Here is a 15,215-nt window from a genome sequence, read left to right as displayed (position 1 = left end):
GCAAGAATCTGAGATGGAATATGCTTGGCATGCGCAGTGGGAAGGGAAGTCTATATGACTGCAAAGTGTTGACAAATCTGCTTTACTCCGCAAGCATTTATTTAGTGCTAGCATTTTTTCAAAGCATACTTCACTAGCCTCGAACCTCGCAGTAATCACAATATAAACTGATAATTGTTATAAAACACTAACGCTGGCCCTCCAGAAGGGCTCAGAAGCAAGGCTTTCTTCACCATGAATCACGTGGCCAAAGAGTACGAAGAGCTAGGGACTGCAGAGCTCAGGCAGGGTGTACAGTACGTGCCTTGCCTCCAACTACTACTCCTCGTTCATCCCTGGCACTGTACATTGACCCTCCAGCACCACCAGGAGTGATCCTGCAGCCATGAGCCAGGAGGAAGCCCTGAGCACCACCAGGCATGCCCTAACACCCACCACCCAGTGAAGAGGGAGAAAGGAGGGAGAATAGAGGAGGGAGGAAGGAGAAGGGAGGAGGAGGAGGAGGAGGAGGAGGAAAAGAGGAAGAAGAGGAAGAGGAAGAAGAGGAAGAGGAAGAAGAGAAGGAAGAAGGAAAAAAAGAAGGAAGAGAAAGAGGAAGGAGGAAGAGGAGGGGGAAGAGGAGGAGGAGGAGGAAGAAAAAGAAGAAGAAGAAGAAGAAGAAATAATAATAATAATAATAATAATAATAATAATAATAATAATAATAATATAGGAGCACCGCCAGGAGTAATTCCTGAGTGTGTGGGCAGGAGTAACCCCTTTGCAACCCTGGGTGTGACCCAAAAAAGCAAAAAACAAACAAACAAACAATCTAAAATGGTGGGGGGATGTAAGAGGGGTTGTGGAGGGGGGGGATGTATGCTTGCTTCACTCAGACACCATCTTTTTCCTGTCTTCTAGTCCTCTGGCTAAAATACCTGATCACTCGAACGTGGGGAAAGAAGGTGGCACTTATCCCAGTCCTTGAAAATGACATGGGTGGGAGGTAGGCAAGTGTCCTGGACTCGGGACCCATCACTGCTGCACAACCCTGAGTAAATCAAGGAGCCACAGAGCATTTGACTGACCCTTAGCATGTGTCTGGTATTAAAGGTGACATCCAACCCCTCCGCCACCCCCCACCTCCTCCTTCATCTTCTTCCATCTCATCTAGGCAGCAGACTCCAACTTATCTCCATACCTGCAACTATATCTGATCTACCTTCCACTCTTTCTCTGAAACAGGTTCTGTCAGTCCTTGATTCACCGGTCTTACTTTTCCTACAGGATGAAAAGGAGATTGCTTAGCAAGGAACAGGACCTTTGTGAAGGACATTCCAACTTCTATTTAGCCTCAACTTCAGTGTCTCACACAATTATCACTACCTCAAACACAGTAAGTCTCTTTTTTCTCATTTTCCATATAATCCTGACTCCAAACATGGGCAGTGCTCTCTTTCCTGGAATCCTTTGCCCTTGGCACCTGCCAAGTCCTGATGTACAGTTTAAGATTCCATTCGAATTCCATCTTACTCGGCCAAGGCATAAGTCAACTGTTTTGCCAGTTAGAAGTAATGCTTCTTCCTCTGTAGTAAGATAAAATTTGGCTTATATATTAAAACAGTTATAACCCCTTTACATGATAGGCTGTATGGTATATATGTACATCTTCCCAATCAGATTTCAATTCCTTGGCAACTAAATTTGAGCATAATTTATGCTTATACCTAATTATAATCCAATCATAATGAATGCTTACTTAAACACAGTAAGCATTCAACGAATGCATCTGAATTATCATGAGTAGACTACAATAAGTTCTCACCTGTTGAGGGAAGGGGAAAAGAGATATAGCATAATCATAAAGTGAATTATCCAGAATCACTAACTTATCCAGCTATTCAACTAAATTCAAAGCAAGTATCACTGAATAAAATAAAGACAACAGAAAATATGCTACAAGTACTTATTGAGGAGCATAATACAAAACTAATGAGAATGGGGGGAAAAGCAAACAAACATACTTATATTAGGAACCATTACAAAGAACATGATAAAAGTTCACTTAAATATTTACGAGGTGCCTACTAAAGGCCAGATACTCTACTATTTATCAAAAATTCAAAGAGGAAAATAATGAGAAGGGCTTAAATTTTCACATGCAATATTCTAAGTACAAATTGTTGGCCTATAAATTATTCTTTCCAAAGTATGGTTAAAGTAGTTTGAGGGCCAGAAGAGACTATCAATACCCAATTCCAAGTGCAAATCTTGGAAGCTATCTTCCTAAATTGTGCTTATGTACGAACGCACTCCCACGACTGTTTCTGAATGTTAAAAGGGCTTCTTTTATTCTCAGTAACTATAAACTGCTCAGATAGAAAATTTGAGTTCCACGCACTTGAATACATTCCTGCTTTGAGATAAGCTCTATCCATGCACAGGTTGTTTTAATAATTAAGGTACCAACAACCCAGTCACCATAAATGAAAAGAGAGGAATTGATTAAAGTGATGCTATACATGGGCTCTTGTATGAGACATAGTGGATAGTTATTTGCTTTGTCCTCTGAGGTCAAAATTACAAAAGGAAATGGAAATAAAACAGAACAAAGTTAGATGGCGCATTGAAGAGTTGAGAGGCACACTACCAAATTAGACCAAGCCATTCCTCCCGCACAGTCTGGAGGCATCCTACTTTCTTCTAAGTTAGTGCAAAGAAAACAAAAGTAATGATGGTATCTCAAAGTTCCTTTAAGATACATTTTCTACTGTATGTGATCTTCTGCATGTGTATTAAAAATATAAAGGTATTTTAAATCTGATGAAGCTAATTACTAAAAAAAATGTACCCCAAATGCCACCTAGGAAAAAAATTATCTAGTACCCCCTTCCAAGGATTTAATAACTCATTTCTGTAAATCAACAGCAATAAAATAAACAAACAACCTGCTTGCTTCTGGAAAAAGAAATTTGAAATCCTATATGTTCAAAACACAGATCTAAGTGTATGAGTACTAAAGGAATCCTTATTGAAAAAAAACAGTCTAAGCATTATGTTCAAAGAAATTTATTTTGCATTTACCCTTGAGTTGGATATCAACCCTAAGTGTTTTAGGCTTCACTGGTGAATTACCCCTTTCCTCCTCCCAGTGAAGCTTACCAGGTCCTTGCTAACATCCCTAATTTGGTTAAAGTGTATCTTCAAACTTTCCTTTGAGTTGGATATTAACCCTAAATGCTTTAGGCTTCATCTGTGAATTGCCCCCTTTCTTCCTCCCAGAGAAGCTTACCATGCCCTTGCTAGCATCCCTAACTTAGTTAAAGTTTATCTTTAACCTTTCCCTTGTATTTTATATCTCATTGTCACAGTTCCCTAAGTCCGTCTTGATTACTTGTAAGCCAAAACTTTCTGGTAATTCTGAACTTGTATTTGTACTGCTTTGTATTTGAAGTACCTGTTTTTCTATTTCCCCTATAGCCTTTTTATATTTTACTATAGAGCAATGTTCTTTGGTTAAACACAGAAAGACCATTAATGCTGTGATCCTAATATTTGGGAGTTGATTGACTCTGAAATATATCTACTCCTGGGCATAATTACTTGGTCATAACTACTTGACTCAGGCTCCAATTTCTGTAGTTCCTAACACCCCAAAAGGGAGGTCCTGCCGTGGGACTGGGATGGACCCAGGGCAAGTGGCAAAACTACCCGGTATCTAAATGGGACATTCTAGAAAGCATAAATGCATGGTCTTGATGCAAACTGTTAGAACTTCAGAGACAGGACCCCCCTGGGGAAGGACTAGATGAACTGGTCTGAGGACTTAGTCTGGGATTTACGGTAAAAGCCTTGCTTGCTCTCAGACCCAGACAACTAGTGTTTAAAGCCTTGCTTGCTCTCAGCCCAGAGAACTAAGTGTTGGGATCTTTGTCTCTTACTGTGTTTATCCAAACAACTGCAAGTATTGATAACTTATATAATTAGAGGGAAACTTAAAAGCAATGTAGTTGTCCCTGGGAGACAGTGTGTCTTCTTGAGTTGATCTCCCTAAGAGAATTTCCTCTGCCAAATGTTTATCTATGTAAATGACCAATCACACCTGTCCTTGCCTCAACCCCCTTCAGATGTTCCATAAGTATGCTAGTAACTTCATTAAATGGGCCATTTTCACCATCAGGCTGTAGTCCCCAGCCTCCCCGTCTTCCTGTGTCTCTGTTGGGGAGCCCCGGGGAGGTGGGAAGCCGGGAGGGGGCCTAAGGGCCACCGAACGCACACACGTGCCCAGCAGCAGCAGCAGCCCCGGAGGATTACTTTGTGAATTTACACCCTTGGAATAATGTGCCCTCCCCCCCGAAAAAAAATGGTCCTAAATATTTAAAGGATTATCCTATAATCTTTGCATCTGAACATATTTCACTCAAAACAAATCTGATAAACCAATATCAAGTTTCTGTATCAATCAAGGACCCAGAAAGTCCAAAGGTTCAAGCAATATAGGAAGTACGACTACGACCGTTAACTTTAGGATAGCTCACTCCATATTCATCCCAATCTCCTTCCTACTTTCCCCCCATATAAAGCCTGCAATCCAAAATACTTATATCTTTCTAAAGGTGCATATATGACATAATTTTGGCTAATGACATGTAAGTGAAAATCCCATGAGTTGTAAAAGAGGAATCCCCCCACGAGAGAAAAAAGGGCTTCTTTAGTTCCCTTCACTTTTCTTTCCTCTTAAAAGTAAACAGAATTTCTTTGAAATAAGTGTTGTAAGCTGAGGATAGCAGAGAAATATGATATTACCTAAATCCCAGTGGCATCTGCTATCTGGGACTGTCTTTAGATTTCTTATGATATAAGATAAATAAAACCCATATACAGGACCAAAGATGAGGTTCAAAGGCAGAATATTATCTCACATGTGTGGGGCACTAAGTTCAACTTCAGGCATAAAAAGGAAAAACAAATAAATTTTCAGAATAAAAACTTTATCTAGAACCATGAATAGTTTCACTGTGATGGATGCTGCCAGAACAAAGATATTTAAATGAAACTCTTGTCTCCTCCTACCTTGATTTACTCTATGACCTAAAACTTCCTTGCTAGAATAACAATAACAGCTTGAAACAAATTCTGACATTTTTTTCTGATTTCTCAGTAATCTAGATTATTTTAGTGTATTCTATTTATTTCCTCCATAAAAAAGCCATTAGCTAGGGCTGGAAAGGTAGTACAGCAGGTAAGTCATTTGCCTTCACATGGCTGGCCTGGCTGCAATCCACATGTAGTTCCCGTGGCCCCAGCAGGAGTAATTCCTGAGCACAGAGCCTGAAGTAAGCCCTGAGTGCAGTCAAGTGCGGATGCTCGCTCAAAATCTACTTGCTGCATAATCATTACAAGATCTTTCTTTTCCCAATTAAATACTACACCTCAAACCATTAAAGAAAATGTTTCTTATTGTATGATATATATAATTCCCAAGTGTAATATATATGTAAACAATAAACAGCTATTTCGAAAAACAACTAAGAAAGAAGGGAAGGCAGGTGAGAGAGACAGGATAGGGGTTGAGGAGTTTGCCTTGCACACTGCTGTCTTGGATTTGACCCCAGGCACCACGCAGGGTATGGTGAGAACCACCAGGAGTGACCCTGAACAGAGAGTCAGGAATGAAACCTGCTTATGGCCAGGAGTATCCCAACCTTTCCCCAACATATATGCATTTATATATACTTTTTAAGAAAGACAGGAGAGGACCTAGCTTATTTGAAAGTATTAATGATGTTTTGCATTTTTTAAAGCACTTTAGAAAATGGATTTAGTTTTAGTAAAAGATGACAATAATTCAATAAATAAGTAAATAAGATAGATTCCTCCCCAATAATATAAAATCAGTGATTTTTATTTTAAATTTTAATCAATAATTCAGTTTAAAAAATTTTCAAACATGAAAACACCCAACAAAGCTTTGAAGTTCAATTCTCCATTAGTATTATTACACTATGATATGTCATATGATTATATTCCACCTCTCTCATCTCCCACAGCAATGATCTATCTCCTGTAAATTTTTTTCTTTTTCCTTTTTGGACAAATTCTAAATGTAGATGGTTCTTGGGATAGTTTCTATTGTACAGTTCTGAAAAGATTCATTAATTTCAATCACCATCAGTTCTATATGCCACATATACTTTTTCAGCCTTTTTGTTCAAATATATTTCACTGTGGCCATTCAAAGGAAAATTACACATTCCAATAACATTTGAGTTCCTCTCAGTTACCCTTTCAGTGGTTCAGGGTAATGATAGAGTAAAGAGTCAAGCAGGCTCTTTTTTTTATTTTTTTTTCTTTCATTTGGTAGAATTTCAGCTTAAAATCTCTTGTGCCAAAAAGCAATGGGTAAGTGTCTAATGCGCTCTCTCTTAACAGTAGCTTGCTTCGGAGGGAAGGGGAGTGAGAGTCAGTAGAAATCACTCCCTCCGCTTTTAAGGAAGTCTTAGCATATGGGATAAGACATTTTTTTAATCCCTTCTTCTTAAAATAGATATGTGGAACCATAAAAAATCAGGAGGGGTGGGAGAAGAAGGAAAGGGAAATCAGAATTAGACGTTTTTCAGCTATCTCTGAAAATGGGTAATGAATAAATAAGTCAAACTTAAGAGTTTAAACCATAAATTCTCATGGGTATCGTTACTAAAATGCATATGTATTTAAAATAAAAAAAACTGGAGTTTATATACTTCTTGACATTGTTCATAGGTAGAGTCTTCCTCCCAAAAGATAAAGGCTATATTCAGGTCTTGAGACTTGAGTCAGGAAACGTGAATGTCTTTATTTTAAAGCTAGCACTGAAAACAGTCACTGACAATCCATAGGATCTCAAAAGAATATTCTTTTGAATATGATGAGAATGACAAGTCTTCCTTGCTCTATCCTCTCAACTTCAATTTCATCTGCAGTTATCTCCTTTAAAACAAATCTTTCTAGGGTCCTTACAAGATAGAATTTTTTTATCGGGCCCATTTTTATTTGGTTATCTTTTTAGGTGCACTAAAGATTGAGTTTACAATAAACTGAACAGACAGCATACAAAAGGCTTTTAGAACTATACCATATGGTCCAGGGAAGGGAACAATCTGGACGATCCCCATTTCAATCTGCAAGCTTGTCCACCTCTATAACACATTATACCACTGTAATAAAATATTAAGATGGAAACGTAAAAGTGAAAATAGTCTATCTTTAGCATTACCAAGCAACTACACTTCTGAAAATTCACTGATAAACGTAATAAACATTTACTTTAATTTATATTCTGAAATTTTGGTATGCAACGCCAGGCATACAAGCCTAGGCCAGTATTCACGAGAAACAATATTTCGGCAGGGATATGTGTGGGTATTCAACTTATGCTTCAGAAATTTGGGAGAGGGAATAAAAACACTTTTACAGGGGGCATATTGGCAGGGGCTGATGTAACAGATGACACATTCTTGGAAATCAAATAAAAGCAATAGGGAAATACCCATTGTTGCCTGGTGAAGGCCTAATCACATGGGCACAGCTGGAACCAATGTAGATCATTCATTAATAAAATTGTATTGTAGTAGCCACTTTTTGATGCATTTAAATTGCTGCTGTAGCCAAACCTCTGAATTTTTTTTTTGTTCAGTTTTAGACTGTTTTCATAGGAAATTCGAGTAGATTTTAGGGGTGGGGGGGTAACTTTCTCTCATGCTTAAAATGAGACTAGCTCAAAAAGCTAAATGTCACTTTACCTTGCAATCTACTTACACTATCAGCAGCTTAAAATATGCAGCGTAAACCTGAAAAGGGGGAACTCATATGGTACTATCGATAAAAAGTGAGCAGCATGAGATGCCACGGAAAACATATGAAATACTTGTGAAAGTATTCTACAGAATGATAATATAAGATGTCAGGCAGCAATATTAAAATGTATCAAAAATTAGGGAGAAAAATAAATCAAACAACTAAATTAACGTATATCCCTTCATGTAATACTCTGTATTGGATTTTTACACCGAAGTATATACTATCTATTTATGGGAAGATTACCCTTTTGACACATAAGATTATACTTCTGAACACATGAACTTAGAAATTACTATTTGCTATATGTTAGAAACATTCATAACCAGCAAGATACTCAAAACTTACCCAGGAGTTTTACTTGAGTTTTTTTCTTTTTAACTTGAGCTTTATAATATAGCCAAATGAGATAAAATACTAGTATTACTTAAAGCATGGCACTTAATATAATAAATCCTACTTCCAATAATAAATTTAATATTTATCAAACTTTATCAGCACCCCATAATATTTTATCTTTTATATTTTCTACAAGTATGATGATTAAGTTCCTCTATCATTACCCCTATATATAATGTCAAACTATAAAGATACAGTAATAACTCTGATATGATTCTGAATTAAACAAGACTATAGAAACTACTGCCTACTAAAATGAAAGCTCCAAATTACTCCCCAAAAAAGCTCAAATAGCACAAGTCTTAACTATTTTTTGTTATCTGTGCATCCTTAGAGTAAACAAAAAGGGATTCTTGCAGGTTGCCATTCTTAAATCAGAAATATATACTCCTTCCATAGAAAAGATAGGGGTTTAACTGAAAAAAAAAAAATTGGTAATGGAGAAAAAGTATTGAAAGTCATTGAGAATAAATACTAGTACACAAAAATAAAAGTTTTCCGATTGATGGTATCTTCAATCACTAATTCTAACTATCAGACCTTGATACAAACAATTCAAGGCAGCCATACACACAGATGACAGCCTCTGTGGCATTCCATCTCAAAGGTGACTTCATTCAGAGTTTACCTCTCTGGCCTAAAGATTTCATTAATGTAAGTATACACCCACCCCACCTCCTAGATTCACTTTCCCTGTTCTACAGAAAAAGCCACTCAAATACACATTTAAAAAGAATGTTTAAAAATAGCATTGGAGGAATGAGGAGCGTGCATGTTTTACATGTGCATTATACATACAAAACAATTTAAGTATTTGTTTGTTTTGTTAAGATAATGAGCCAGTATGTTGCTGAACCTGTCTGAAGAATGAGAGAAAATAACAGGTGAGTTTATTTAATGCATACTTTTGATTTATCTGCTTTACAGTGCCTTTTAATGATTTTAAGGCATTTTCTAAATTAAAAATAAATCTCAAGGTGGGGAGTGGGACTTTTAGATTGCACAAATTTATCCTAATGAATCCATAATGAATATATTTCCAGTATAGATGGCATATAAAAATATTTCACATTAATAATTCTAACACGAACTACTGTTTACTTCCTTTTTAGTCACATTTGTTACACTGTTATAAAAATACATGAGCTTTTCCTCCCAACGTACTTTTTATTGCCAAAAATCATTGACAATTTTTAAAATAAAAATAAGTCAAAATAATATCAATCTCCTCCTAAGAAACATATTCTGCCTATTTAGCGATTCTAGTCTTGATTTACTTGAAAGTAAATCTTTTGTTTTTGCTTAATACAACAGAAAACACATTCATATTTTGAGGAATATTCTACAAAATTTCATAGAAGCCTTGCTCATATTGAAAATCTAATCTGCTGCTCAATTATTCATTTAAAAATCATAACGTCACATTTTCACACTCCCTGAACAGGAGGTCACCAACTATAAGTTAGAGAAGATTGAAAAACTTAGAAATACTTTAGTGCTTTGCCCTGCAGTTTGATATTCAAAGGAAAATAATTCAAACTCACATCCTTATATTAAATAAGAGTTCACTTTGCCTACTCTAGCAACTCATATCAGGCAATCTAAACGTGAATATCTGGTTTTATTTGTCAAAGATATAAACTGCACCTGAGTTTTAGACAAAAATAGGAAACAATCCCTCCCCTTTTTTTTTAATGTCATTGAGATATCTTGGCAGAGAAATCCAAAGAATGCATGCAACTATCACTCGGGGTTTCCATTCAAATAAGAAGCTGTGAAGGCAAACAAGATTCCTACCAAGGAAGACTACATCAACACAAGCAACGTTAGCAATACTCAGAGAGGGTTTCAGAAAAAAAATGTGGCAAAAATGCAACTGTGAAGAAACTCTCTAAGAGAGCTGGAAAAGGCACATGTACCACAAGCTTCTCTAAAAAACAATGTCATTTAATAAATAGGAGGTAGTAAGGAAGATAATATTTCTTTTTTTTTTTAAGGCCTTTTTCATGAGACCAATCTTTGTGCAAAAAGAGGAAGATGAAGGAAAAGAACAGTGCAAGCAGGAAAAGCCAGAGATTGCTTGCCTTCCTTTGGGGGTGCCGGGAGGGTAGACCCTCTGCCTTATGAAAACCACTGCCAGAACCAAGCTACACAAAACATTTTGGCTGCCAGCCTAGAACAGTGCCAGGCTGTTTTTTATTTCTGTGCTAGACTCCCTCAATTGAGACACTGTGGGATTGTCACTTTGATGCACACTGAGAACAAAGAATAATATCGTAAAGAGGGGGGGCAAAGTTTTGCCCCTTTAAAGTCAGGTTAGCATTTTGTTTTCTCTGACAGGTCTTGAAAAGACCAAAGAAACAAGACTTATGCTGAAGAATGTATCAATTGCCTAAAGAAATTAGCATGAGTACAATATTGTCGACAGTTTAATAGCCATGCAAAAGATTAACATTTAGAAAAGCAAACTTTAAAAAGGTCCAAATCATACACTTACCTGTTTAGGAAGCCAGAGACAAAAACAAACCAACACCCATCAAAAAAAAAAAAAGAAAAGGAAAAAACCCAATGATTCTGATTCACATCTCTTATTTATAATGTTGCCATATGAAGGAAGGCCACAAAATTCCAGCAAAGGTCTAATAAAAATGTTTTAATTTTTCATGTCACTTTTTGGAGGTCACTGTGTCAGCTGCTATTCTGGCCCTGATTTCCCCTATTAAATAATCTAATTCAAGATCACATTAGAATTATAATCTGAGTATTTTATGCCTTTACAGAGAAAGAACTGATAAATGATCTACAATGTTAGAAAGATTAAACCGCAAATCATCTAGAAAGTTGCCACAGACACAAACAAGAAAACCATTTCTTCAATCCCATTCAACTCTGTACTAGAAGCAAATACAATACAAAAGAGAAAGCCCTGTGTGCTGATGCAAGCTTGAACCAAACATACCACCTGAATCACATATAGAAACACATATAAGTCATTAGCTCCTAGAGGTATGACCTTTTTCTCTAATGCACAAGATAAGAGGTGGCCATCCATTTTCTACAAACCAAATGAAATGAAAGAATGAACTGTGACAAGCCCAGATTCCATGCCGGCATAATTTTACACTAAGCTCAGCATCATATCAAAACAGTTTGCTTCTCCCTGCCAATCAGAATGTGGGGGGGTGGGGGAGGAGATGGGGGTTGAGAAACTAATATCACATTGATGAATAGCACCAATGGCCTACTAGTCCCTTACTGCAGCAGGTCTCTACTGAAATCAGATGTTAAGAGAAGACCAACAGCTGTTACAGAAATAGCAAGAACTAAAGTACTTGCCTCAGATGTTACACTTGGAAGTCAGGAGCATTTACCACCTGAGCCCATCTAATTTCCGGCAAAATGATCCCCTGCCCAGTTTTGCTCATGGCCAAAGAATCTGAGAGCAAGTTGGGAAAGGCATGGGGATGGGAAAACACAGGGAAGAAACCAATTGAGGAGAGTGTGGCCAAACTTCAAACAATGTATGTGTCTCATTATCCCAATTAGTTATCTCCTATAAAAATTGGGATCAAGTTCAATGATTTACTCTGAGTGGCCAGGGTACATCAGCCATAAATAAAAGAATGAATTATTTTGTTCCTTGCTGTTCTCCTATTACATTTATTTTCCTCCTCCAGGATATACAGTTAATGCTATGAATCCGTGAGGCACTAGGCAAAACATAAATGTACTGACAAAGTAGCATACAGAACAGTGTACTGTCAGCTTTGGTTCAATAAGGAATGGAAGGTAAATTCAGGAAAAAAAAGGATGCTAGGTATAGAAGAAGCCAGGTGATAAGATAGCCTCTTTCTTCAGGTTATTAATAGAGGAAATGGGACTGCAATTGGGGTCTAGATGGAGCAGCTAAGCTTGGGGAGTGAGGCGGGGGAGGGGGGAGGTGCAGAATATAGATGCAATAGCCAAGCCAACTGAATTGTAGAGAAAGATTAAGGGAGTTAAATTTATATAACTTGGCTGACGACCAAGGAACAATATGAGAGCTGTCCACAACTCTCCAAGATATATGTATAAAAAGAAGAGTGGAGAATTTTTATCTACTATAGAAGTGTGAATATATGTAATAATAATAATATAAAATAAAAATAAGTCTGACTTCAAGCTGTAGAGGAAACAGTCTGTTCAAACAAGAAGGATGCTTCAGGGGTATGTGCGGCCAGCAGATCAGCCTGGACCCATGGGGCGAGTGAGTACCTTCAGGCTTCCTGATACCCCAAAATTGCTTCTGTGCCTCTGGCTGGACCCCAACAACTTGGGACCAATTCCTGAGAAATTAAACAGTCAAACTTAGTTATGTGGGAGCCACAGTCACAAACCAACTCTGACTCGGCTATACATATAAGCTCATTTATCAGTCTTGCTTCAGAGACCCATAACTAAATCTTGGAAGAGATCAAAAGAAGCAGTTGATCTCAGACCTGCACAAGGCTGAACAGATGAGGGTAAATCAGAGGAGGCAGGTCAGGCTGGTGCCCACCCAAGCAGAGCCCCTGGCAGCCACCTGCTTCCACAATCCAGAATTGACACCATGCCCCATGAGCTGGCCTCCACCACCTCAGGACAGACCTCGCTGGGATATTGCTGATAATTCAGGTGTACAAGCTTTGAGACTGAAATCTCCAAGCTCATTTGGGATTGGGATGAGCTACCTCCCCCACCTCCCTATACTTCCAGAAGCCTCAGCAGTCACGTCCACACCCCAAAGCTCCCACCCAGTTAAAAATCTTACTCCTACCTTATGTTCCTGATAAGAATAAGGAATGCCCTAAAGAAACACAATGACCTCTTAGTACCTGTATTGCAAACCAGAATGCACAAAAGTAGAAAAAATTAGTGCTGGGGATAGGAGATGTTACAGAGTGGAGGGGGGACATGGGGGACACTGGGGTGGGAAACGTACACTGGTGGAGAGATAGGTGTTGGATCATTGAAAACATTTGTAAATCTTTGCAAAGACAGTAAAATGTTCTCGTATGCTAAAAGTCAGACACTTCTTTCTTTAAACATTAGTCTCCAATCTTGGAATATGCAAAACTCAGATTACTTGATCTTTCAACTTAATCATTATATTACTGAAACCCAATCATAAACACCTTTGTAATGGTCTATATCACAGATATTCAATTTTAAAAAATAGTGGGGAAAAAAGAAAGGATTCTTCCTCCTCTTTAGAAATATTTATCAACTACTGACAAACAATGGAGTAAAATATAGACAGAAAATGACTGTGTGCTGCAATAGTAATAGTGATTATATTAATAAGAGAAATCTAAATGCTTCATTTGCTTACCTGATGATCCAAATATAGTGACGTCTCTCAACATATGGTGAATCAGGCTAATGCAGATCAACCTGTGCGGTCACAAAGGGAAAAATTAAATCATTACCCTCAAAAATCATTACCCTCTGCACCACGCTGTTTTCACTCTGGGCGCCCCAGAGGGGGGCAGGTGAGAGCCCTCCCCGCCCCAAGGGACCCAGCCCCGGCAGCCGACCTCCACTACCCAACTGCCGCCACGCTCCAGGCCGCATAATACACACTTGGGCTGAGCCTCACACATGAGTGAACATATTCTTGGACACATCATATGACACTCATGTTCCATGATTACCACACCATATTTTATGGGGTTCAGACAGTAGGCAACAAACCATAGAGGGAAACATATATATATATATATATATAAACATATATATATGTGTGTGTATATATATATACACACACATACACACACACATATATATACATATATATATATATATATATATACCGCCACTACCTCCACTACACAGCAACCACCATGCTCCAGGACACTTTCCGGACCTCGCGGCCAAACCTCAAGCATGAGTGAAGCCCACAGAACCAGGTAAAGCAGAACTTTGCGACCTTATATTCCAGGCTCAACTGGACAGGGAAATTCCTACAATCTCCAGTGCCCCACCCCAGGGATCAAACCCAGATGACCCACCCTACAGAGCTAGATAAATACCTCACTGGCAGACCTCCACTATCTCCACTACCCAGCCACCACCACGCTCCAGGATGCTTTCCAGACCATGCAAAACAGCATAGAACACTTAATACCCATTTCCCGTAATTTTGTACTATATTTGATGGGCTCCAAATATGGTCTGAACCATGTGGGAACACCAGTAAGGGCAATTAGAGGCCGCCCTAAAAGCCTCCATCCCTCTTGAAGAGCCCGGCAAACTACCGAGAGTACACCGCCCGCATGGCAGAGCCTGGCAAGCTACCTGTGGCACACTAGATATGCCAAAAACAGTAACAACAATGGGCCTCATTTGCCTGACACCGAAAGAGCACCCAACATGGCAGCGTTAAGAAGGATGAGCAAGGAGAGTCTGATAAAATCTCAGGGATGAACTAGACTGCCAAAATGAAAAAAGATTATATATATATATATATATACATATATATGTACATATATATATATATGCCTGATGGGGAACACCTGTAAAGGCGATTACAGGCCACCCCAAAAGCCTTCATACCTCTCAAAGAGCCCAGCAAGCTACCATCCCGCCCACACGGCAGAGCCTGGAAAGGTCCCCTTGTTGTACTTGATATGCCAAAAACAGTAACAATGATGGTCCTCACTCCCCTGACCCTGACAGGGCCCTCAACTACACTAGCACGTGACAGGGACTAATGGAGACATTACTGGCACCCACTCGAGCAAATTGATGAACAATGGGATGACAGTGATACAGTGATACCCTAAAAATATACTCACTTGAGTTTTTTTTTTTGCCTTTTGGGTCACACTGGTGATGCACAGGGGTTATGCCTGGCTCTGCACCAGGAATCACCCCTGCCAGTGCTCAGGGGATCATACGGGATGCTGGAATCAAACCTTGGTTGGCCGTGTGCAAGGCAAAGGCCCTACCCTCTGTGCTATTGCTCCAGCCCTCTACTCACT

At 38.6% G+C, this 15,215-nt stretch overlaps 1 protein-coding gene across 5 annotated transcripts in view; it reads right to left on the bottom strand.

Moving 5' to 3' along the window:
- The window catches only part of GTDC1 (glycosyltransferase like domain containing 1), a 427,297-nt gene that overhangs the window by 310,336 nt on the left and 101,746 nt on the right, over positions 1-15,215 (bottom strand). For all 5 annotated transcript variants that reach the window (XM_055145858.1, XM_055145876.1, XM_055145886.1 and 2 more), the window contains exon 2: positions 13,565-13,626. The gene's annotated coding sequence lies outside the window, so the exon portion shown is untranslated. The remainder of the gene's footprint in view (positions 1-13,564; positions 13,627-15,215) is intronic.

Source organism: Sorex araneus, chromosome 1, assembly GCF_027595985.1.
Source record: "Sorex araneus isolate mSorAra2 chromosome 1, mSorAra2.pri, whole genome shotgun sequence".
NCBI lineage: Eukaryota > Metazoa > Chordata > Mammalia > Eulipotyphla > Soricidae > Sorex > Sorex araneus.
Note: the sequence above shows the minus strand (reverse complement) of the source record. Positions and strands in the feature narration are given on the sequence as shown.